Below are 26,819 nucleotides of genomic sequence, written 5' to 3' on the forward strand. Positions count from 1 at the left end.
AAAGAAAGAAAGAAAGAAAGAAAGAAAGAAAGAAAGAAAGAGAAGGAGGAAGGAGGAAGGGAGGAGGGAGGGAGGAAGAAAGAGAAGGAGGGAGGAATGAAGGAAGAAGGAAAGAAAGAGAAAACAAGTAATGGCCAGGATGTGAAGAAATTGGAAATATTGTGCACTGTTGGTGGGAATGCAAAATGATGCAGCTACTGTAGAAAACAGTATGGCAACTTCCTGCAAAGCTAAAAATAGAAACACCATATGATCTAACAATCCCACTTCTGGTTTTATACCCAAAAGGACTAATATCAGGATCTTGAAGAGATAGTAGAACCCTGGAGTTTATTACAACATTATTCACAGTACTGGAAACAAACTCAATGTCCATCAGTAGATGAATGGATAAAGAAGTTATGGTTTATGCATACAATGGAATATTATTCATCCTTAAAAAAGAAGGAAATCCTGCAATATGTGACAACATGGATGAACCTTGAGGACATTATGCAAAGTAACATAAGCCAGTCACAGAAGGGCAAATACTGTATGAATCCACTCAGACAAGGTCATTGAAATTGTGAGACTCATAGAAGCAGAGAGTAAAAGGGTGGTTGCCAGAGGCTGGAGGGAGGGGGAAATGGAGAATTGGGAATCAAAGGGCATAAAGTCTTAATTATGCAAGATAAAGAAGTTCTGGAGGTCTTCTGTACAACACTGTGACTGTAGTTAACAATACCGCAGTGTGCACTTGAAAAATTGTTAAGGGGGTAAATCTCATGTGAAATATTATCACAGTATAATTTTTTTTAAATGTTAACGATTTTAAAAAGAGACATATTTACGGGGGCTAACTGTTGGCAAAGCTGGGGAGGTGAGGGAGTGGGTGGATGGCCGTGAATGGTGGTGCCATCTAGGACTGTGGGAAAATACTTGAGCCTGCAGATCAAAAGTTTATATTTTGGCTCTCCAGAATTTGAGGCCCCAGTGAGATATCAGAGTGTATTTGTCAAGTGGGCAGTTGGTGGAATCAGACCGGGATCTTGGAGAAGAGGACTGAGGGAGGCAGACCATGAGGGAATTATCAGAGGATGCAGTGGGGCCAAAGCCACGGGAGGAGCTGCAAAGAGAACTCACTGAGGAAGAGCCCAGGGCAGGAGAGGAGAACCAGGCCAAACCTGAAAGGGGATGAGTGGCAGAACTGACTGGAAAGGTGAAGGCATAGGACAGAGTGGCCAGTGGGAAGAGAACCAGGTGGGGTTGTGGGTGAGAGGCTTAGGGAAAGACAGAGGGGCAGCTGTGTAGACTTCTGCCCAGAAGTTGAGTCCATTGGAAACTGCAACACACCAGGGCGAGTTTAGTGATTTGGGTCATTGGCAAATGAGTAGGAGTTCTGTAGGTGGGGGTGCTGAGGCTGATTCCAGGGTGTGGTGGTCTGAAGAGCAAGAGAGGGGAGAGGGAAGTACATTCAGAGTGTGGGCAAATAGCACAAGGCACTATTTGGTCTGCTTCAACTTTTCCTGCCTAGATCAGTAAGCCCTGGACAGTTTTCCACAAACACTGGGCACCACCATTTCTCGGGCACTGTGTTGGTTGAGGGGATCCCCAATACTCCCTACACATAGGGAGATCCTAGAACAGTGGGTAAATCAGAAATTAAGATAATTATAATATTAGAAAGTGAGTAAGGTAGGAGTATGTGGGGGGTGGTGATTATGTTGACCTTGGAGGTTGTCAAGGAGAGAAAGGACCTTTGTGCAGAGTAAACAGCAGGAAGGTATTTGTGAGGAGGGGAAGCCAGAGCCAAAACAGGTGTCTTGGTCTTGTTTCTTCCACCCTGAGAAACTTCAGCAAGTTCTGCCATCTTCCAGTAATTTGCCAAAATGACCAACACAAAAGGAAAGTGGAGAGGCACTTGCTATATGTTCTGTAGGCCTTTTAGAAAACATGGAGTTGTTCCTTTGGCCACATACATGCAAATCTCTAAGAAACGTGATATTGGAGACATCAAGGGAATGGGCACTGTTCAAAAACGAAATACCCCACAAATGTTACCATGAGAGGACTGGCACAGTCTGCAATGTCACCCAGCATGCTGTTGGCATCATTGTAAACAAACAAGTTACAGGCAAGATTCTTGCCGAGAAAATTAATGTACGGATTGATCATATTAAGCACTCACAGAGCTGAGGTAGCTTCCTGAAGCATGTGAAGGAAAATGATCAGAAAGTGAAGGAAGCCAAAGAGAAAGATACTTGGGTTCAGTTGAAGCACCAGCCTGCTCCATCCAGAGAAGCTCACTTTGTGAGAACCAATGGAAAGGAGCCTGGGTTTCTGGAACCCATTCTTTATTCATTCATGGCATGATAAGTATAAAAAAAAAAACCCAAACAAACAAACCTCTAGACTGTAAAAAAAAAAAAAAAAAAAAATTCAGAAAACTACACCTTATATCTGTTTTCTTCCCAGTGAAATGTCTCCATGCTATTCATATTAAAATTCTGAGAAATCTCACAAAAAACAAAGGTCTTAGATTTCTAATCCAGCATTTCCCATATTTTATCAAAACCTTCTTTTTAAGGGTACATTTGGGGAAGTTTAGGAGCAGGTGTTAGGGAGCCATTGCAGGGCTTTGAGCACACTAGAAAGGTTCCCCTAAGAGTTATGTGTAGGCAGATGGGAGGAAGAGATGAAGAATGGACTGGTTATGGCAAGATTAATGTGCCCTAATCCTAGCTCAGGCAGCATTTGGGTAGATGCATGGAAGGGGACAGATTCCAAGAAATTTGGAAGAAAGAACCACCAAAACTGGATGACCCATTAGGGGTATGTGTGAGTGTGTGAGTGTGTGAATGTGTGTGTGTGTGTGTGTGTGTGTGCGCGCACGCGCACGTGTGTGTGGAGGTGGAGGTGTTGGTACAGGTAAGTCTGGAGGTGGTGTAGGTTGTTATGATAGTAGTGGTGGAGGACGTGGAGGTGGTGGTGACAGAGGTGATGGTGATGGTGGCAGAGGTGAAAGCACAGACAGAGGTGAATATGGAGGTAGTGGTCAGGGTGGAAGTTTTAGTGATGGTCGTGGCGGAGGTGGAGGTGATGATGGTGGGGAGTAGCAGAAATTCCTGACCCTGTGTCTAGATGAATTTTATCAAGAGAGAGAATGTAGGTGGAGGGTAGATTTGGGGCTGGGAAAGGTGGGAAATAAAGGGTGGGAAAATAAAGTCAGTTCATCTTGGACATAGTTTGAGACATCTGCAGAGCAGACACAGGGTGTCCCAAAGAACTGCTTCTTTACCTGCTGGAACTCAGGAGAGGACTCTGGGATACAAGTTTGGGTATGGGTCAATAGCCACAGAAGTGGATGGAACCATAGGAAAGGCAAGGAGAAAGGAAGACAAGGGGACTGGCTGGTGACTGGCTTGGGTCAGGGTCTCCTAGATAAGCTCCAGTGGAATGGGCCAGTGATGTCTCTCAAGTGCTATGTGTACCAGAAAATTCCTCGGCATAACACTCAGGGTCCATTGCAGGCCCTGCTCTTATAGGAAAAAGCGCCAAGCCCAGCTCCATCTGGACAAGGATGGGCCTGCCTTGCCCTGCCCTGTTTTGCCATGGACCTAATGGACTATGTTTATGTTTTTGGTCCAGTTACTCATAGGCAGCCAATTGGCAGGGGAGGATTTGTGTGCCATTTGGAAGTGACAGCCCTACATCTCCATTCCTTGGCTGGACTCCGGCTGGCAGATTAAGGGAGCCTGGCTTGGCACAGGAGCGAACAGTGGCTCTGCAGATGGGTGTCTTGCTTGCACGCCAACTGGGCGTGTGCTCAGATCACACAGATTCCTTTCCTCCAAGCCCTTTGGGCTGTACTGATCTCAGTATGGAGTCAGTGGCCTCTGCCATCTTGGATTATTGGACAAATGTGTTGGCAAATCTAGTGGAGTTGGAGGCCAGAGGCCCCAGCAGGGTGCCTGGTGCCTATTGGGCTTCTTCAAACTTAGAACCACCATACTCACTGTAACCCTGGGTGCCAATGTTAGGAGGGAAGGCTTGGGATTGGTAGGGGGTATGCTTGTGGGTTTGCATTTGGCTTGTGAGTCTGGATTCCTGTGCTTGGAGGCATCATAGGAAACAAACTTCCAGGGACACAGACAGACACATAGACAATATCTATTACACAGATATTTCGTTTAAATATTGATTGAAATATTCATTGAAGGGATGCCTGGGTGGCTCAGTCAGTTAAGCGTCCAACCTCGGCTCAGGTCATGATCTCACAGCTCGTGAGTTCGAGCCCCGTGTCGGGCTCTGTGCTGATAGCTCAGAGCCTGGAGCCTGCTATGAATTCTGTGTCTCCCTCTCTCTCTGCCCCTTCCCTGCTTGTGCTCTGTCTGCCTCTCTCAAAAATAAACAAACATTAAAAAAATTAAAATGATAAAAAAAGACACATGCATTGAAAATCAAGCCATTTCATTGAGGTTTTAGGTGTTGAGGTCAAAGCCTGTTTTAACCTAAGAGTTATACTTGGTTCTAATTTGTGTGTAAGATGCCCAGAGTTCAAGGAAGCCATAGGACTTGATGATCAATGGTAAGTAACCCTGTGGCCTCACTTAGGGACTATGTCATCCTCTGGTATTGGGGAAAAGGTGAGGCCTTCAAGTGGTGTCTATAGAGAAAGTGTGTCAGACCACTGCCAGCTCCATCCAGGATCTCGTGTAGGAAAGATCTTCCCAGACAGCCTGTTTAGAAATCCCTTTTTGGACTTGCAGACACCCAGGCAGACTTTGTCTCTTCCCTGAAATGCATCCCCCACTGAAAGCTCTCACAATGTAGCTGCTGGTTTGGGGAGGGGAAATAAAGACCATGGCTTGGTGTTTATGCAAAAAAATCAAAAAACAAAAGTAAGCAAACCAACCTCCCTCCTAGCTTGCATTACTAGTGCTAAAATCTGCCCTTCTAACTTTGCCAGTGTAGACAGGGTAGACAGTGTAGACAGTCCAGCTCTGTCTCTCCAGTCCAGTGCCTGCTCTCTCAGACACAACCTTTCCCAGATTCTGTCCCCAGAAGACCCAGGAGTCAGCTGGGAGGAAGCTCTTTCAGGCTCTGATGACCTTTGCCCCCAATGTGCATGTCACAGGCAGCTTGGCAATGTGCATCGTGCTGCATGTTGATCCTGAGGCCCAAGGAACTGGGTGGTCTCAATCCAACCTGATCCTGATCTCCTGGAGACTCTGATGCCCACCCAGCCAGTCCCAGCCTTGTTCCATCCTGGGGTGCATGGGACAAGCAGGTGTGGGGGTGATGGCATGGACCAGGGAATTGCTGAGAATGGTCTTCAGAACTCTTGCAAGAAGAGAGACCTGACCCTCATTGGCAAATGGAAGCTGGATGACCTTGTAGTTGAGAAGAGTATTTTTTGCTTAGTCCCTTTTGGAAGGCTTTCCTGGATCTGGCCTCTTATTGAATGTTTTTAAGGGAAAAAGAGATGAAAAAAAGTTTAATAGATCCATTCATGCTTAACTGGATTCCCAACCACTTCTCCCCTTGAGTGGCAGTTCCCACAGCCAGCCTTATACTCAAGTCTCAGTGAATTCTTTGGTTGGTGGGGCTATGTTAGTTAGCCCTGGATGTGAGAGCACATGATCTGGTCATTTGGGGGCTCCTTGACCCTCCTGCCCCATGTCAGGCTAGAGAGCCCCATGGTTTGACTGAAGGAGCAGAGGCTCTGCTACAGACAGACCTGGGTTCTGACAGTGAATCAGCCATGGGCCTGGGCAGGAAACCCCTCTAACCTGTTGATCCATCTCTAAATCAGGATAAGCATACTTACCTCGCAGGTTGGTATGCTGATTCATTAAATGCCCTGGTATAGGCATGTATATACAGCCCCAGTGTGCTCCCGGGCACCTAGTGCCCTTGCAATGCTGGAGTCTGGCACGGAAGGGGCTTGGGAACTGTCTGTAGAATCTGAGTCCTCAAAGGGATTATTCATGGTTTAGTAACAGCCTATCAGGAAGGACAATGGTCCCCTTATTGTTCTCTTTCCCATCATTGCCAGCCAGGCCTATTTATAACCTTAGAGGATTCCTCAGGAGTGATTCACCTGCCACAAGGCTACCCCAAGGAGACCTTATCACACATTACCTGCCTTGCCTGCTGGCCTCTACCCTGGACTCTTCTGGTCTCACCTCAGCAAGCCCAGTCTAGAGGTGCCTGTTTGTGTCCTCAGCTCAGGCATGACATGACTCCACCAACTAGAGAGGCAAACAGAGGCCAGGGATCAAAGACAGAGGGTGAAAGGAAACCGAATCCCATTGTGAGGCCCAAGTCAGGGACTGGGGTCACCATTCAGATGGAGACATCAGCCCCAAGTCATGGCTGGACATGTGGGGGAGGGCTGGCACGAACCAGTTGGATGGAGAATCCAGTCAGCACAAGGGGGCACCAGTCTGGGTTCAGGAACAAGAATTTAAGGCCAGGTCCATCCCAGCCATCCTGGGAGCCCACCTGGGGGTGACTCCAAGGTTTCAGAGGCTGTGTGAAGAAAGGCCCTCAGTGGGGCTTTCCTCTCCCCAGTAATGGGCAGTAAGGGGTTATAAGGGGCTAGGCACCACAACGGCTACAGAGAGGAGGGCTTTGGAGACACCTCATGCAGAACGAGCTCCCTCTCCACACCCCTTGGTCAGACTGTGGGGCATCAATTTCCGGTGGAAGAGGGTGCCTGGGGCCCTCCCCCTTCTGTTCTCACCTCCTCATAGTCACCTCTGGCCTCGAGATTCAGCTCTGGGGCACTTGACGGTGTTCCTCCTTCCTTCACAAAAATTCCTGGGAAAAGACAGCAAGAAAACTCACATGCTGAGAGTACTAAGCATTTTTAAAGCCTTGTTTTTGGGGGGCAGCCCTTGGCTTCCTTCCTTGCAAAAGGCAAAGGTTCTGTTCCAGGGAGAGCGACCCTTGGCATCCACCCCAGGGTCAATGGCAGGGGTGTTCCAGGCCTATGGCAGGCCAGATTCTGCCATCAGCTTCTTCCACTTCTCTGCCTACATTTGGGGGTGCTTGGGTGGCTCAGTCAGTTAAGCATCTGACTCTTGACTTCAGCTCAGGTCATGATCTACAGTTCGTGAGTTCAAGCCCCCCATCAGCTCCACGCTGTCAGTGCAGTGCCTGCTTGGGATTCTCTCTCTCTACCTCTGTCTCCCTGCCCCTCCCTTGCTCACTTTCTTTCTCTCCCAAAATAAGTAAATTAAAAAAATAATAATTACAAAAATCTCCTTAATAATTACAAAATCATCTGTAAACATTGAGATGAACTTAAATGGATACTTTCTCAAGAATCTCACAACCCCTTTAGAGGAGTTGGGAGGTGTTCATCTGAGGGGCAGCAGGAACAGCCCCCGGGACAGTCCTCTTTACAGCAGGCCCGTGCCCTGTTAAGATGGTGGAGCTGGCAGATTATGCCTTCTGTGTGTTTTTCATTGTATCAGAAAACGTGGAAGAAAGGACACTAGTATTTGTCAGGCACCTACTCAACATTTTTCAGTGATTAGTCCACTTAATTCCTTAAGCACCCCTGTGCGTAGGTATAACAGTAGCTGGTAATAACTAACGTATAACTAAGTAGTAATAACTAAGCACTCACGGTTAGCTCTGTTTTAAGCACTGCTAAGCTCTGTTTATATGAATTCACTCACCCAGTACTCCTGACAACCCTCCAGCAGCGATCCCCACTTTATGAGGGAGGAAATCGACGTTTAGAAATGTAAGTGACACAACATGACACAGCCAGTACCTGGAATCACTGGTATTTGGCCTCGGGCAGTCTGACTCACAGTCTAAGCTCTCAACCCCTTTATGTCATCCTTCTGAAGTGACCAGGCCAGAATTTGAATCCAGACCACCTTCTCTACCCTGTCAGACTGCCTCTCAGGATTGGAAAGGAACTTGGCTCTCCAAATGGCCCACCGATGGCTGCTGGGGAAGTGACAGATCCCAGCTCAGAGCATCAGATTCCCACTATGGGAAAGAATGGTGGGTAGAAAGGGGGCTAGGGAGAGGAGGAGGGTCTAGTAGGGAGGGGTCTCCTGTGCTAGTGCTGCACTTTTGGTTTAGTTCCAATTCCTTAGGTGCAAGACATTGTGCTGACCCCCAGGTTTTCCTTTGCTTGTTAACCCAGGGGCACCTGGAAGAATCTGCTGTACTGATGCCAAGAAATAGGCTGGGCCAGGCAGGGGCAAAGATGGCTTTCCCACAGCATGGAAGAGAGGCCACCAAGCTCTCAGTCCCCCCTCTGCTTCCCTGTCCACACACCCTCTCCTGTCCCTGTGAGCTCTTGTTCAGGCGTCTGTCTCTAGCCAGCAGGAGACATGGCCTGGTTCTATCTCGAGTGCTGGCGCAGGGCCTGGCAATCAATAAACATCTGTTGAAAGAATTAATCAAACTTGGAGCATTTACTGGACAGAGGCCATTAACCCCTGGTTCGAGTCCATCGGCCTGACCTCTGTCTTCAAGTGGTCAGATTAGTCCTTCTGAGGAGACCCAGTGGCCCTTGGCACTGAATCCATGTTTCCTTGCTGGTCAATGACAGAGCGGTCCTGGCCAATGGCCACTGGCTCCAGGAGCAGGAGGCTGAGCTTTCCCATCGTTGCCTCAGCAGTGCCCCTGCCAGGCTTCTGGTCAGTCTGGTGTCCCCTCTGGGATGGCTTCTTGCTTCCCAGCTCATTTCTCCAGGCACGTGGACTCCAGGATCAGATAGAAAGGGTTGAGAAAGACAGGGCAGAGAGAAAGGCGCCACACTCCCTGGGAAAATAGTTGGTTATATTTGCTACTCAATGCCTGGCCCACTGTTTGTTACTGTCTGCAAGGCTACAAGTACAGATATTGAGAGGGAGACATTTTTAGAGCAGTTTGACACTGCTGCAAGGGCCAAACAACTGACCTGTGGACCACTAGCATGGATTCAAGTTGGCCCTTCACCATAGATGGTGGGAGAGGTGCTGGGTGGTAAAAGGTAGCTCCAGAAATGCATGTTCCTTGCAAGCCTCCTCTGCCTCTCCTCATCCCAACTCAAACTGACACTGAAGATATGTCAGTCTCGTGCCCATAAAGTCCAGTGTGGGTTGGGATAGTTCTAGGTTTTCATTCTGGTTCCATCCCCTATCAGCTGTTTGATGCTGGGTAAACTCAAGGGTGCCTCAGTTTCTCAATTGTTGATTATGGTGAGCATTAGCTGAATTAGCATAGAACTGGGTCTGGCAAATACTAGACAATGTACACATGTCAGTTCTTGTCACTGATGAGCATACCCTGCTCTGTTTCAGGCTCTCAAGAACCTGAAAGAAGCATGAGACCCAGACCTAGCCTTCATATTGCTCTTTAGGAGAGAAGACATAGGTATTGAGACCCGGGAGGCCGGGCTCCAGCAAGGGATGCAGCCCAGAAGCTGCTGCAGAAGGATCCATAGATCACAGGGGGCTATGACTGGTAGATGGGTCTTGAAGATGGATCACATGGGGAGAGTGCCAAGAAAGGGTTGAAAGTGGAATAAACACAGTTTTTTTAAGGGGACTATAATTGGCTTCCTTGGTGTGGGGGGCTCATTTAAGGAGAGTCTTGAGAAATGATATCAAATGGGGCCCAATTATGGATTATAAATACTTGAGATTGGTCCCATAGGCAACAGGACAGGGAGAGGGCAGCATTTGTAGTTTCAGTGACATGATTTAGATAAGTCACTAGTAGATGGATTAATGCCTAGTACCTAGTATGTAGGTGAGTGAATAAATGAATGAATTGATGCATTAATTAGAGCTCCTTGGGTTGTGCATAAAATCATCCCAACTCAAACTGACTTAAGTAAAAATAAAACTAGGGCATTTATTGGCTTCAAGATATGAAAATAACTTGGAGCCTAGCTGTATCCGGGGCTCAAATGTTATCAACACTCTCTTAGCTGAGCAGCTGTAATTACTTTTCCAGTAATTCCAAAGTTCTGGAATTTTGTCTTCCTGCTCAGGCTTGAGTCATGCTTCCAAAGGAAATGGAATAGATTGGTTGGCTATACTGGGGTCACCTGCCTATGCTGGGGAGTAGAGTCACCCTAAGCACAGAGCTCCCCATGGGGAAATAAGGGTGTTGTTCACAGAGAAGGGTGCAGAGTTGCAGAGCAGGTAAGGAGATCAGTTCTGCATGGCAGCAGATGGTAGCTGGAGCCCAGAAGACCAGAGAGATGTTAAAATCTTGAATGAAAGTAAAGCTGAACATGTTGCCTTAGTGGACCACAGTGTTTCTCTTCTCAACCTTTCCCACAAAAGGGCATAATGGCTTGAGATCAGCATGACTCAGGATGCTGTGCCAAGCATCCAGAGGAGTCCTCTTGGCTGCAGGCACTGTGGACATGCAGACATGAGAGAGGAATTGTAGAAGGCAAGAAAATAAATGTCTTTATTTGTTTTGCTTTGTTTTCCCAGAGGGAAAGAGGGGATTGGCAGCTCCATGTTGGTCATATTCCATTTGAGATGCCTCCTAGGCACGCAAATGGGAATTCCAAAGAGGCACCTGATTATAAGAATATGAGGATCAGGGGCAAGGTCTAGAGAGGTCTTCTTGGGGCCCTTAGTGTATAGAAGGTATATAAAGTCATGAAACCAGATAGCATCACATAGGAAGAGAGTGCAGATGGAGAAGAAGAGGTCCCAGGGCTAAGCCTGGGGTGCTGTCAAATTGAGTATTAGTCAGTAAAGGAAGGGCCAGAGAATATGGGCGGGAAATGCAGCAGGAGGAAATCAAGTTGGGGAGAGGCCCAGGAAGTTGAAAGAGGAGGGTTAGCAGGGAATAGACAAATGTGAGCAATACTAATGGGGGAAGAAAGTGTCTATCAGATTTGTTTACAAGGAGATATTGGTGATCCTGCTAAGGGTAGTCTCAGTGAGACTAGAGGACAACAGTCAGATTGGAAAGAAATGAAGAGGTATAGATTGTAGTGGTGTGGACATGGAGACAGAGAGTAGAGACAGCATTTGGAGCCATTCTGCCATGAAAGAAAGCAGAGAGATGAGACAGAGGATCTTGTAATCCTGGGTTGTTTGTTTGCTTGTTTTTAGGTTGAAGGGTGCTAGAGTATGTTTGTACACTGCAGGCAACAATCCAGTGGCAAGATGGAAAGTGATGGTAAGGAAGAGGACAGGGAAGTAGGATGCCATACAAGGGTGAGGAGGGGAGTAGGATATACTGCCCACTGCACCAGGGGGGGGCCTGGGGAGATGGGGACCATGGAGGTACACATCTTTGCGGGGTGGTGGGAAGTTGAGGGATGGCGTCTCTATTGGTTTCAGTTTTCCCGTGCAGGAAATATGAGGCAAAGGCATCCCTGAAAATGGGATGTGGGTGGGAAAGGGCATGAAATTGTCTCAGATAGCCTGAAATCAACCCCAAGGGAATGATTCTGGGTGTTGAGCAGCACTGAGTATCTCTGAGGCTTGTCCTAAAGGGCTGAGGTGGAACCTGTCCACTTGGTTGGGAGTCTTTCTGTGGCAATGACAAACATGTGGATAAGGCAAACTGTTGAGTCCATTTAAGGTTGGGGGAGCAGCCAGATGGGTTGATGGATGACAGCAGCAAGAACAGGGTGCCAGCAGAGCGGGAAGGGAAAGACAGTGGTGTGGAAGCAACAGTGGGAGTTCCTTGCCTTCTGACCCAACCCATCTTTCTCTTATACCAGCTCCCTTTCCACTCTCCTAGAGGCAGCAGGGCAAGTAGAGTTCTCCAGGGAGGGGCAGCTCCATTCCAGTTAAGGCAAAGAGTTAAGGAAAAGTTTAGAGAAGAGGTTGGGGAGATGGAAAGTTCCAGAGAACCTGGTGAAGGGTTTAGGGTGAGGGAGGGAATGGGAAATCAGGTCAGATTAAGGAATGAATGAATCTCAAATGAATGAATCTGTGAGTTGATGCCATGCTAGTTAGCTTGAAAGAGGACATGTTGATGATACCTTGTTGATGGCACCATACTGTGCACATTCTTCTCCATTGTTCATTGTTGGTATTGCTGGTGGGGGCGGGGTGGTGGGCGGATGCAATGACAGATAGTGTGTGCCATGTGTGGCGTGATGTGCCTCAGTGGTGTACATTTCATTGCTCAGTGATCTCGTTTTGAGTCTCACAGAATTTATTTCCTCAAGCTGTTTCTATCCTTATTTATATAAGTGACTAATCCTTTCATGGGTAGAGCCAAGTCTTCTGTTTCAGTTACATAGAGATACCACGACAAATTACTCATGAACGTTCCAGAAGAGATGAGTATCTGCAAATTATTGAGAGTGTTTCAATATGTAAATAGTATTCTGGAAAGCCTCACAACTATCCAGATTAGATTAGACACGAGAAGTGGGTAATTCCAGACCAGTTATCTCTTTCACATATGGCACAGTGCCCCACTACTTTGCAGCTCATATGCCTGTCCGTCGCATGTCTATGTGGTAAGAATGCTTCCAGAGAAAGCTGGGGAAAAGAAGGAGGGCTGCAGAATATGTCCCAAAGACTGAAAATTTAACATCCCTGTTCTGGATGTGTTACATCTTGTTGGTAGAACATTGTCCATTTAAAGGGAGGTGTCTCCTGAATTTACTTTGTAAGTATTTTTGCAATACCCCTCTGAAGAACTAATTGGCCCTAATAAATCTTGCAGAAGAAGAGCCCAACCCTAATGGGGAGAACCATTTGCAGTCAAGAGTCAAGCCAGCTGCAGCATTGACACATGCAGAGAATGAAGAGGAGTGCTAATGTCAAGGGTTATCCCACTCTTCATGTTGACATAAACAAAACCCTGAACACAGCCTAGAACAAGCTGACATTCATTCCTAAGTTTCCTGATAACTCCAAATTCTGAAAGGAAAATAAAATAAAATTTTTGTGAGCAGAGAGATCCATGTTCTATTTCAAAATCCGTGAGTGTGTTGAGTGAATCATCACTTCCAACTACTGGGTTTTGGTGTTTGACTCCTCACTGCAGACAAAGCACCAAGACCTTACTATAAAATGTAAAAGTACTTTTGAAAGTCAAGAAGATGTTTAATTTATCCTGACTAGTTAAGTTCAGGTAAGTCATCCTAATAATACTTGTCCACACATGTAGCTATCCCTGCCAAAAGAAATGCAAACAGAAGTCTAGTGAGTTTCCAACTTCCCCGTCTCCCTGTCCCCACTGGAGACATCTGCCAAGGGTTCACCAAGGGGTATGATGAGACAGCTGGAAGGACTTAGACTCTCAATGGCAGTCAACCCCTTCAAAGTCACCACCCTGTCCCTGGATGTGGTGACTATATCCAGATTTTTGCTTCTAAAGTTGGCTTTCTTGAGAGGTTAGGCATGACTCCAGGGACAACACCAAAGCTTTCTCAAAACACATTTTTGGCATTAGCTTCTAGGACTATACATGAAGAATTAGTCATACAGAAAACCTTTAACGATAGCAAATTTGGGTCTACTGAGGGTGTATTTGATTTGTGAAAATCAAGCTATTGAAAATCAAGCCAAAACAAGTTGTAATTCTAACTCATGGACTCTGATTTTTTTTAGGTAGCTTATTGAACCAGCCCTAGAAAGACTCTAAAACAGGCAGTTCCATTTATTTTTTAATGTTTATTTATTTATTTTTGAGAGGGAGGGAGAGAGAGAGAGCGAGAGAGAGCGAGAGAGAACAGTGGAGAGGCAGAGAGGGAGACAGAATTCCAAGCAAGCTCCATGCTTTCAGTGCAGAGCCCAATGTGGGGCTTGAACTCATGAACCATGAGATCATGACCTGAGCTGAAACCAAGAGTCGGACACTTAACCTACTGAGCCACTCAGGCACCCCAGTAATTCCATTTTAACAATTCTTTCATCCTTTTTTTTTTTTTCCAGAATGGAAAAACAAAAAACAAAAATACTCTCACAGCCAGAAACACTTGATTTCAGATTCCAGCCCTGGCACTTATTAGCTGTGTAACTTTGGGCAAATTACTTAACCATTGAGTTTTAGCTGAAAAATCTCCCTAAAGGAAACATACCTACCTCCTAAGGTTATTCTACTCTTTTTTTTTTTTTTTTTTTTTTTTTTTTTTTTCTGTTTCTCCTTCCCTGAATGGAGGATCTTTCCCTCCTGGGACATTGTCTTCATTCCAGATTCTTCATTCCTCTACTCCCTGTAGTAAGTGGTAAGTTAGATCTCTGAAAATAATCACATCTTGATTTGTGGATTCTGCCAATCTCCGTGGTATAAATACTTCCACCATGGCTGAGTTTAAGTTATGAACAGTTTATCAATAGGCTCACAAAGTTCCTAAGTATTTAATAACTGGCCATGATGGATGGTAGGAGCTCACTGCAGCATATCTCTTCCTCCTTCTCTCTCCTTTATGCTTTATACTTTCCTGATAGACCTGTGGATGTTGCCAGATAGAATTTCCATCTGTGCCTCTGACTTTTACATTTAACCAGCTCATGTGCTAGAATTCCGGTGGTCTAACCATTGCCTCCCATCTTCTTGAATACTCTTTGGCTATCTCATCAGCAGGAATTTTCAAAGGAGACAGAGGGCTCTTGGTTTTCTGTAGGGATCTGTTAATTTACAGTTGGGTGTCCTCATTCTACCTGTGTTGAGGACTGATCTATTACCAGTAGAGCTTTCCATTGTATAAGTGTTCAGGCTTCTCTGCCCACCCTCTACCCACAACGATTCTGGATCCAATTCCAATCTGAGTGTGTTTTGGGGAATGCGGAGTCCAACATTATCAACCAATTCTGACACCAGCTGGGTATCCTATAATTCGACTCAATTCTGACACTATCTACCTAAGGGGAACATCAGATCCCACAGGTTAAAGGGTTCAGTTCTACAAGACTGTCCTCACCATACACATACACTTCAGATGCCAGTCATAAGCTGAGATTATCACATGTGTCAACTGTCAGAGAGGTTTATGACCCCATCCTTCGATTCGATTAATTCACTAGAGTGGCTTACAAAACTCAAAGAACTATTTTACTTACTAGATCACTGGTTAATTATAAAAGGGTGTGACTCAGGAACAGCCAAATGGAAGAGATGCTTAGGGCAAGGTATAGAGAAAGGGTGTGAGCTTCTATGTCCTCTCTAGGCCCACCAGTATCCCCAAATATCCACATGTTCACCAACTTAGAAGCTTTCTGAAACCTGTCCTTTTGATTTTTTACGGAAGCTTCACTTCATAGCCGTGATTGGTTAAACCATGGGTCATTGGCAATTGATTCAACCTCCAGTTCCTTTTCCTCTCCAGATGTTGGGGGATGGGACTGAAAGTTCCAGTCCTACAATCACATGGTTGGTTCCTAAGGCAACCAGCCCCTACCCTTAGATGGGGGTATAAAAGTCACTTCATTGACATAGCAGAAGACAGCTTTACTCCTCTCATTTCAGGAAATTCCAAGGGTTTTAGGAGCCAGAAACAGGATGGAAGACCAAATATATATTCCTTTTTGGAAGTCACAGTATCATAACATCTGATTGCATTCTACTTCCAGTGGAGTCTGGAGGAGCTTTGGAAACCCAGCAAGTGGAGAAAAAAGAACCGGAGTTCTGGTACTCTGTCACAAGGCCATGTGATAACATGCATGTCAGAAGGAGAAAGAGCACCATCCACAGACACTCTCAAAGCAATGTAAGTTGACTTAGTAAGGAGATTTTCCTCCCAGGGTGGGTCTTAGGCACTGAAAACATCCATGTGTTGTAACAGTCTTGAGAAGGACCCCCAGGCATCCAAAGATAGATACCAACTCCATCAAGCACAGGTTATGTTCATAGATTATTTCACATCGGCTCTATCACAACCCTATGAAGGTGAAATTCTTACCCTGATTTTCCAGGTAAGGGTGGATCACACACCCAGGGTTATCAAGGGAGCAGGAAATGGTTCGGCTCATAAGCCTTACTGGAAATGTAAATTAGCATAATCCTCCAAAAGGCAATGTTGTCTTTTATCTCAGTCTTGAAATTCATTATCCTGTCTCTTTAAAAAAGACCTTTGGTTATGTCAGTCCAGGTAAGCTTACTTTCATAACCAACAGCCCCCAAATCTTAGCTAGAGAAAGGCGGGGTTGGCAAACCATCTATACAGGCTGGATAGTAACTGTTTTAAGCTTTGTAAACCATACAATCTCTGTTGGAACTGCTCATTTCTGTCTTTGTGAAAGAAACCACAGACAATAAGCGAATGAATGGTGTGGCTGTGCTCCAGTCAAACTTTATTTATGGACACAAATTTGAATTTCACGTCATTTTCACGTGTTACAAAATTCTATCCTTTAAACCATTTTACAAATGTAAAAACTATGTGGAGCTCACAGGCCATAGAAAAGGAGGGAGCAGGCTGGATTTGGCCTTAGCCCCACAGTTGGCTGGCCCCTGCCTGAAGCTCTGGAAGTTTCCTCTCATTGAGGCAGTGGTCCAACATGGGGGCTCCTGGCTGGAAGGCCCTCCTGGGCGGCTCTTTGCCAGTGGGTTCTCAGGGATCCAGGATCCTGTGCTCCACCCTTTACAGACCTTCAAGTCTTCTCTACTCTCTCACTGAAGGAGAGAGAGGACAGAGAGGATTTTGTAGGCATTTTTCCTGGGCAGACTGGAGGTGTCCACATTACCTCCTCCCGCATTCCACTGCCCACGAGTCAGCATGCTCCAAATGGCAGGAGAGACAGCGAAGTTTGTCTAGCTGTGTTCCCAGGGGGAAAACGGACAGGGGCTCCGTGATCACGGAGCAGCGTATTCACAAATCAAATAACACACTATGTTCACATGTGTCCATACTACAGCAGTACTTTAAAGTTGCAAGACTGGAAGAGTGCTTGGGTGACTCAGTTGAGCATCTGATTCTTGATTTCGGCTCAGGTCATGATTTCACAGCTTGTGAGTTTGAGCCCTGCATCGGGCTCTGCACTGACAGTGCAGAACCGGCTTGGGATTCTGTCTTGCTCTCTCTCTCTGTCCCTCCCTGACTCGTTCTCTCTCTCTCTCTCTCTCTCTTTCTCTCTCTCTCTCTCTCTCAAAAATAAATAAACATTAAAAAAATAAAGGTGCAAGACTGGAAACAAGCCTGGTTGGAGGAGAACTTTGGAACAACAGTTGAGCCTGTGAGTATATCCCATGCCCTAGGCACCATGCACATTGTGATCCTGCAGCCTGTTCTTGGGCCTGGACCTTCCAGGTCATTGCTGAAGTGACCTCTACACAATGCTACCCTCTTCTGCCATATGGCAGAGCCACGGCCACAGAGGCCAGGCTAAAGTGGTGGGCCTGGGGGCAGTAACTCTGTGCCCAAATGACTTGAGTAACCCCCACAACAACTGATAGGGAACTTGCTATGAACCATTCCAATTTTAAAGACGAGAAAACCAAAGACCCTGAGAATGCCTCATTTGACAGCTGAGGAAACTGATTCCAGAGAGATGAAATGGCTTTCTCAAAGTCATGTCGTATTAGCTATAATAATAGTATTTTCCCCAGGTGCATGGATGTCTCAGTGGGTTGAGTGTCCAGTTCTTGATTTTCAGCTCAGGTCATCATCCCATGGTCGTGGGATGGAACCCCATGCTGAGCTCCGCTCTGAGCGTGGAACCTACTTAAGATTCTCTCTCTTTCTCTCTCTCTCTCCCACTCTGCCCCTCTCCCCCACTTGTGCTCTATCTCTTTCTCTAAAATAAAATATTTTTTAAATAAAAAAGAACAATAATATTCTCCCATTTAATTAGTGCCTATTTTGTGTTAGGGGATATGCTGAAATTAGATCTAATTTTCATAACAACAATGCAAGAGAGAGCTTTCTTCTTATTTTTCAAGAGTCCCCACAAGGGGTCTTCATTAAGGTCATACAGCTGGCAGGTGAGTAAGCAGGATAATGCTGTCCCCACTCTTTCTGAAGCCACCATGCCCAGCTACTTCCTGGCACTGCGACAAGGCCTGAACATTCCCCATCCCTTCCCTGTCCTCAAGGGTGCCTTGGGGCCTAGGGCTGTCCTTGGCTTCCATAAACCTGCCCCAGCATTTCCCCCCTCTGAAAAAAGGTGAAGAAACATTTCACAATGGAGACAAGTCAAGCGCTTGACTTGCCAGCAGCCCACGCTCTTGGGGACAGGAGGGAGAGGCCTCGGCTCCTGCTGCTCTTGGGGATGAGTAGACCAGGTTCCCTATTCCAGAGTTTCCCAATGTCCAGGAGGGGAGATGTGGGGCTGACAGAGGGTGGAGGGAGGGGAGGAGGGAGTGGTGTGGGGTTTTATATACAAATTACATTTAAATTCAGATGCCAGCAGGTACAGCATGCTGAACGATTCTAGATGGGGGACATTACCCCTGGGCCTCAGTTTCCCCATTCATTCATAAAGGGAAAATAACAGGGTAATGTGCCTGGCAGGGGAGATCAAGTGGGACTGGGGAAGGCACTTACATGTTGAAATGCATCGTGTAACCTTGAGGTGTCCAAGACTCCCCATTCTGGCCCCTTCTCAGCAGGCCCTTCCAAGGTATGCCTCCAAGGCTGGGCTCACTGGTTAAAAGATGATGTCAGGTAAGATACCAAAAGTTTGAGGTGACTGTTCTGGGGGCCTTGTGTGGTGGTTACCACACCCTCCCACCAAGAGTTCTCCCTCAGTGAAGGTCACTGCCACTGAGACTCCCTTGGTACCTGCCCAGTGATAGGCAGGTTTGGAAGCCATGATGTGTGCCCTCATGAGCCTGGAAAATCTCCCCCAGTGGGGTTTGGAACTTAGAAAGGAAGTGTACTCCAAGTCTGTTCTCATCCATCAAGGTAAGCCCTGCAGGAGCCTGGCAACAACCAGGCTGACCACATCCTACATCTGGAAAGGTCCTGACCCCATTGTGCTTTCAACCTCCACCAGATGACATTCTCATTCACCAAGTCCCAAGGGCTCCAACACACACTTGCAACAGGTGTGAGCTGAGAAACACAGAAGTGCAGCTTGGGGACACTCTGGGTCTGTCTGATTGTCTGGAGGGAGGCCAGGGCAGGCCCAATGGGGCAAGGAGACCCTCCTGTCCCATAAAGCACCCCTGAGGTTGGAGGGTACCTAAAGAAGCTTGAATGTTCTTCCAACTACTTGCATAGTATGACATTATTTTATGTATTTGTTGGCTTGTTGGCATTTTTCTGCCTCCCCTACGAGGAAGTAGGGTCTACAAGGCCAGGGACTTATTGTTTTCTTTTTAACCACCAGTGGCAGGCTGAACAATCTTTTTCCCCTAACGATATCAAGTCCTAATTCCTGGTACCTGTAAATGTCACCTTATAAGGTGAGAGGGTCTTTGTAGATATGATTAAAGATCTTGAGAACTGGAGATTATCCTGAATTATCCAGGGGGGTCCTAAACCAAATCACAAGTACCCTTCTAAGAGAGAGGCAGAAGGAGAGGAGGGCTCTGTGACCACAGAAGCTGGGAGGTGAGGGACACGGCTGCCAGAACCTGGTAGAGGCAAGGAACAGATTCTTTCCTCGGAGTCTCCAGAAAGAGCACAGCCCTACCACACCTTCATTCCAGCCCAGCGATACTGGTTTCTGACTTCTGGTCTTCAGAACTGTGAGAATATATTTCATTGTGGTTTTAAGTCACCAGATTGTGGTGATTTGTTACAACAGCCACAGAAAGTAAATACACTACCATATCCCAGTGCCTGGCCCATGGCAGATAGTTGATAGATATTTGTTGAAAGCATAAATGAATGTTCCTAGCCAAGGAGCCAAGGATGCTCCCCAAGCCAGCTTTGGTCTACCCAAGGGTTCAAGACCCCAGCCTGTGTCCTGAGTGGTTTGCCTACAACAACGCCTTCAGCCTGGGCCTGTGAGGCTGTCCACCAGAGGGCCTGTGTCCGACTGAATTCTACTCACCTCTTGCAGAGTCATTGCCTCCCAGACAAAGCTGAACACAAGCAAGGGGGCCACATCCAGTCAGCAGACATATCTGGCTGGCATAGAATCTTGTTTGTAAATTACATTAGTTGCTAACATTTTATTGAAAATGGGGAGACTTCACATAAAATCAGGATTTCCAACCTCTGTGGAAAAATCAGATGTTCTTTTCAGCCTAAGGTTGTATTCCCACGTGGCTCAAGGGGTTAGACCTTAGTGGTAGCTCAGTCCACAACCACCAGGGACCCTCTCAGTGTCCATCTGCACACCTGCCCCCCACATTTGAGATGGGGGAATTCAGATTTTCTCAAACTTGCATGAAGTATCAGACCGTCTCAACCTCTCAGCTCCTCTGTCCCGCCCAACTGCCTCCCAGACCTTCTTTTGTAAAGATTCTAAAGGGACCCCTCCCTGCCCTGCTCAGGGGCTTTCTACAGGGGGTTCCACTTCCTGGTCCCTTTCAGGCTCCAGGCCTCTGTAGCCCCTGGAAATCACCCAGTTGTTCCTGGGGGTCTTCACTCTCTTGGTCAGCAGGACAGCAAACTTCCCAGAGCCACCCAGGACGACCTCCCGCATTCCTGGAAGACGGTGGGACGGCAGAAATGCATCTGCTTTCCCAAGCACTCCCTGGCCGAGTCAGACAGTGGCTCCAACGGAAACCAAAAGCACTAATGAAGGAAAGGAATGTAAGTGAAACACTTGGGAAGGTCCCACGAGGAGGGTTCTTGGCTCACTTGGAGGACACAGGGTCCTCAACGTCTCCAAAACGATGCCCAAGTCTGAATGTCAAGTGTGCGTAAGACTCTCTGCATCTGCCTTTAAATGTGCAGATCCCAGGACTGACATTAGCAGGCTCTGATTCAATGCAACCGGGGGGGGGGGGGCGGAGAGAGACCCAGAGAACTGCATTTATGGCCAGTGGCCCTAGTGGTTCTGACTTGGGGGTCTGGGACCGTACTGGGCCTGGGGGTGCAGAGCAGGGGGTTTCTCAGAAACACAACAGTCTCCTCCTCTCCAGGCAATAGCCACAGCAGCACAGAGAATCCATCTGATGAGAAGAGTCACTGAGTGGGGCCCCTAGGAAGTGATCTGTGTCCACAGCTGCCGTCTACTCGGCTGTTTTAGCAAGTCTTCCCCAGGGCTTGAGAAAATGAAATTTAAAACATGTGTCAGGCCTTAATAGGACCAGTAAACTCCTCAGAGTCCTGCTCCGGCTAACATTTTTAATTCTGTGAGCACTTCTGACCAGGGGTCTCTAGCACTTGGGAATGGATTGAGCAAGATGAGGAATAAATATGCAGAATCAGCTGGCTCTGTGTGACCGCAGGCAAGTTCCTTAGCCTCTCTGAGCCTCGATGTTTTTACCTATAAACCGGGAACAAGAACTGCCTCAAAGGGATATTGTAAAAAATTAATTGAGATGAGGAACATGCATGGCTGACTGTTAACAGGCACTCATGCAAGTTTCCATGTCTGGACCCCATATTTTAATCCTAAGGTTGGGGAATATCTGATGTTGTGGCTTCCATATCTTTCTCTCCTGCACCACTGGGGTGAGGAGTGGGGTGCCAAGTCTGCAGCTCTGATAGTCACGGCTTTCGGTGACCATTAGCAGAAACCCACTCAAATAGGCAAAAAAAAAAAAAAAAAAAAAAAAAAAAAGGTGTATAAATGAGGTGCATTTATTATCACAAAGCAGAGGGAACCCCTCAAAATATGTGAGCCTAGGAAGACCTGGACCCAGGAATGGGAAAGCCATGGAAAACCCTCTTTCCTTCTGGGTTCCCTTCTCTCATTGTCTGCCTCTCCACATTGCCTCTTGAGCAGGCTTGTGGCCAGGCCCATGGGACAAGGTAGCTGACCTTGAACCTCCTTGCTGACATGTCTTCAATTCAGGTGAGCAACAGAGAACATTGACATCTCCAAACCCACCCACAAGTTCCCAGGCCCAGCATGGGGGTCTTCACCCCCAGACCAATCAGCTACAAGGAGGGGCCCAGCTCAGCCCTAGCACACTGTGTCAGCCACTCCTCCCAATGGGATTGTCCTCAGTGCAGCAGGACCAGGGCCTCCTAAAGTTGTCCGTCCAGGAGTCCAACCCTGATCCATAACTCATTTAGGATGCATAACTTTCATCCTCCAAACCTGCCTGGAAGCATCTGGGGATGGGGAGAGCAAGCCTAGCATCCATACAACTTCTCCACAGGGCCATGATGAGTCCTGTCATGCAAAAAGAGGCAGAAAACTGCTATTGTGAGAGCATTTGCTTCTGCCAGCCAGGTCTTGGCTAATCCTGGGTGATGCATGGAAGATTCTCCATCGAGGGGACACCCTGTGGAAAGGCACAGGTATCTGACTAGCACTTCCCTGCTCTGCTCACAAAGTCTTTGTGCAGACATCTGCTTGAACCCTCACAAAACTATGAGAGAGAGAGAGTTAGGTGGTCACAGAGCTAACCAGAACCACTACGCTGCACTACTTGGGGCAACATTCACATTGTGATCTAAGTGAATGGCACCTCCTGGAGTTGTGCAGTGCACTACCTGGGTAGCTGAACATAGTGTCCCTGTAGCTAATCATTAACAGAGCCAGGTGAAACTCAGGACCTTGGCCTTGAATTCTATTTTCTTTCCATTGCTGTCTCTCCTTCTGAAGTACCTCACTGAATTTGAAAAGATGCCTGATGCCTACACTGTTGGGCTCCTCATCTGTAAATTCAGGCTAAAAAATCAACTTCCATTGCTGGGATGAGTAAATGCTATAAAGTAGAAAATAGGACCCTGACACAGGGTCTAGGTCTTAGTGAGAATGTGAGAAAAGGAAGTAGCTATTGCTACCACTTCTATTGTCATAATAATATTCATTGTAAGTATTGGTGCCCGCTATTATTAAGATCCTCTTTCCCATGCAGACAACACCTCCTCCTCAGGGTGGTGAGGGTCCAAGGCTCCTAGCACCACACTGCACAGAGTAGGTAGTGCTCTGTCTTCCTCTTGCTCTGCTAAAGTGGGGGTGACCCACATCATACTCCAGGGGGTTGGTGAGGAAGGAGCCCTCATCGGCTGAGACAGGAGTAGCCACCTGATAGGTCCATGAGTGAAATGGTTGAGAGCTTCTGGCGCCACCCCTGCCCTGCCTCCCTTCTCCCTGCTGTGTCATGCAGGTGTTGATGCGCGTGCCTCACTCTCCCTAGTAGATCCAGCAGCCACTGACCGCCTGCCTCACCTGCGCCCAGAGCAGGATGTGGTTCCTGTGTGTCCCACACAGTAAATGGATGAAGGGCTGGGTGAGCACATGAGAAGTGGAACTCTCCCCTTCAGCTTCCATTTAGCACATTTTCATTTCCTTTCCCCCAGCACACCTTAGGGTGTACCTGCGCTGTGAAATGCACAGTGCCAGATTGGGACACTAAGACAAATCCACATGCCCTTGACCTTGGCAGCTCACACCTAAGCGGGAAGAACTCTGGGCCTGCTCCACCCCCTCCTCCAAGCCCCTGGGCAGATTGGCTCTACCTCAGAGGTCCTCACTCTAGCAGGCAGCAGAACCCGCTGGAGGGTTGTCAGGACGCACACTACTGCCCCCCCCCCCCCCGGCCCCGCATTTCTGCTGTAGTGGGTTTGGGTTTGAAAGCGGGCATTTCTCCCAAGTGCCCAGGGGTAGCTGTTGCTGCTGGTTGGGGACCACGCCTTGAGGACCACCGCCCTCCCTGAAGGGGGCGCTGGTTCCCCAGTGCCAGCCTGCGGTTGCCTTGGGGATTACAACCTAATGCTGCCAGGTCTCCTGATTTTTCAGAGGAAGCCAGAAGTGCAGATTTTCATGTAAAGTTTCCTGATTAAAATCAAATGTGTAACGAAGTTTTTAAAAAGTGAAACTGTCGGGAATTAAATAAAATATATCCACAGGTTGAATTGGATTCACAGCTTCCCACTTTGTGAGCAGGGTGTTTTACGCATGCGTGGTTTGATGCCGCTTAATGCCTGATGATGTTTGTGCCCATTGGCTTCTGACCGTTGCCACGTGTTCCCCAGGAGCTGAGGGTCTTGTTGGAACCCATGCGTTGTCCTTGTCCTTGCAGCCTAGGGCACAACGAAGACGGGTTGGTTTGTCTTACAAGCCTCTGTCAATGAGAAGGAACAAAAAGGCCACCCATCCTAAGAGGATTATCACAGACTTCTCAGACCACAAATAATTAATGGCGGGGCACACCACTGCGGGGAACCCTAGGCTGGGCTTAGTAAGAAGCCAGGAGCGCCCTGCCAAGTGGGAAACTGAGAGACGCCACCGGTAACAATAGCCCCAATGAAATGACAGGCAGCTCAGCTTTCAGGCTCAAAGGACCGAAGATCTGAGCACAGGTCAGGATAAGTGTCTCCCTCCCCAGGCATAGGACGGCAGAGCAACGCACACCTCCAGCATCACGTCTGGCTTCGAAAGGCGGGCCTCCGGCCAGCAGCGCAGGCTCATTCTTGAGCTGGGCACTGCCTCATACAGCCATTCCTCTACCTACTTCTCTTATCCTTCAATAGGACAGCAACAGCCACAAAGCAGTTAATAGCTCTGAACATATCCAGCACATCGAGCCTTTTCTGGATCTTTGAGCTGTACTTTGTTGAGTGATGATTACCTGTGGAAGAAAACACACAAAATATGGCAATTTTAGTTTACTTCCACATCCCCACCATAAACACAACCAGCGAGCATGGTGCGGGACAGCTTACGCCTGAGTACCATCAGATCAGCTGTGCAGAAGTCAGTCATTAAACCAGTTTACAAAACTGCTTAATTAAAAACTCTCATAGTCGTGTGTGTGTGTGTGTGTGTGTGTGTGTGTGGTTTTTTTTCTTGTTTGTTTGTTTTTGCCTTGATTCATTTGATTTTCAGAATGAAGTGTTCTCTAGCTTGTTTTGAAAAGTCATAGTGGTCCAATGTAGAATGTTTCTAGGCCTGGAGATTAAGGTTTACTATTGTTCATGTTAACATGAAGAAACAGAGGGAAGCTTCCAATCTTCAACATGCCTATAGTTGGGGTATGGTCGGCCTATGCCACCATCACTCTTTGCCCAGAAGATTAGCTTCTCCCTGGATGAGGACCATCAAAACGGATACAAGAAATTGACAAGGGGTTTATTCTAGACATTTCTCACTCTGATCCTGGAAAGTATGTCCTTTAAACATGGAAAAACTGGATTAACATTTGAGATTTCAACCAGAGCTCCTTCCTGGTGTCTGTGTCTCAGGCGGTCCCGCAGACTCAGAGAGTTTGAGGCTTGGAGAAAACACACACTCAGCACGCTGACCTGGTGGAGGGTGCTCACTGCAACACTTTTAAAGGACATGTTTTAGCAGGTACTATAGGAGGTTATTGTATTAATCAGGGTTTTCCAGAGAAACAGAACAAATAGGATGTGCATATATATGTCTCTCTGTCTCCATCTCTCTCCAAGAAATGTAAGGAATTGACTGACATGATTGTAGAAGATGGCAGTCTAATTTCTGCAAGGTGAGCCAGCAGGCTTGGGACCCAGGGAAGAGATGATATTTCAGCTTGAGTCCTAAGGTCATCTGAAGGCAGAATTGCTCTTCCTTGGGGGAGACCAGTCATTTTTCTCCTAAGGCCTTCAACTGGTTGGATGGGGCCCATCCACATTATAGAGGGTAATCTATTTTATTCCAAGTCTACTGATTTACTCCTAAATCTAAGACTACACAGTATGTTATCCAACTTGAATTTAAATAACTAAGTAAATGAGGAAAAAATGTCTACTGATTAAAATGTTAATGTTATCTAAAGAATACCTTCACAGAAACATCTAGAATGTTTGACCAAATATCTGGGTACCATTGCCTAGTTGAGTTGACACGTAGAATTGGCCATCACAGGCACGGACTGGCTAATATTTGGGAAGTGGGCCTCTTAGGAGACTGATAAGCAAAGATGGTCCATGCTGGGCCAGGGGAAATTCTTTCCAGGCCCTGGGAGGTCCTGAAGAGAGGGTTCTCACCCATCTCCCTTGAAATTCCAGCCCCTCAAGTTCTAATGCCAGATCTCACACCTGGGTTTTGGTATAATATTTTGCCCTATGACCAGAACCATCTTGCTGATGATGTGACAATGCCCCAGCAGCACACAGGCAGGCATAACACAACCTTCCAGGAAACTAGGTTGTGGACCTTATTTTGGTTTTCCTTCCATGCTTTTTCTGTCCAATGCTCCTGTTTATGCTGTCTTGACTTCTATCACCTTAGGGAAGGTACTGAGGATCACTGAGAACAACAGAAACAAAGTCTAACCTTTGAGCATCCCAGCTGACACCTGGTGCAAAGGGAATGAATGGGTCAGGGCCAGTTTTTCCCACCGTTCAAACTAGACAAAACTCCTGTGGGATGCAGGGAGAACAGTTGGTGGGGAGAGAAACAGCATCACATCTGGGCATGGGTCTCTGAGAAATGGGGTGAGAAGGTAAAGAGCAGGACAGTTCTGGGAGAACTGAGCACAGTGGGAACCTGCGCCCCCCATCTCCAAGCCTGGAGGGACACTGTACCTTGAAGAGAGCTCCTGTATGCCAGGATGGAGAGGAAGCAAGAGGGTAAAAACAGTACCTTGGCTTCCGGGTCTCCACCACCTCCCTGCTGGGTTTCCAGGGCCCCCCAAGGTCATATGAAATCATGCACCTTGTCTTGTTCACTCTCACTTAACAGTGTTGCATGCACTCTAGGCCCTGGTAACCAGTTGATGAGAGATATTGGGTGAATGAAAACTCATGTGTTCAATGGGCCTGGTCCCAAAGAGAACCCACTCCAGGCGGGGTGGTGGTAGCTGTGGAGCTCCAGAGGCAGCTCCTCTTTTTTACCTGGTAGGCATAATGAGGGTACAGTGAAGGTCACAGTCTTTGCCCACAAAGGGGCAAGCTACCATCTGTC

The 26,819-nt window shown here is 47.2% G+C and overlaps 1 pseudogene; it reads left to right on the forward strand.

Moving 5' to 3' along the window:
- The first annotated feature begins 1,865 nt into the window (after positions 1 to 1,865).
- Positions 1,866 to 2,352, forward strand: LOC107180940 (annotated as a pseudogene).
- The last annotated feature ends 24,467 nt before the right edge of the window (positions 2,353 to 26,819 follow it).

Source organism: Panthera tigris, chromosome B3 (genome assembly GCF_018350195.1).
Source record: "Panthera tigris isolate Pti1 chromosome B3, P.tigris_Pti1_mat1.1, whole genome shotgun sequence".
NCBI classification, from domain to species: domain Eukaryota; kingdom Metazoa; phylum Chordata; class Mammalia; order Carnivora; family Felidae; genus Panthera; species Panthera tigris.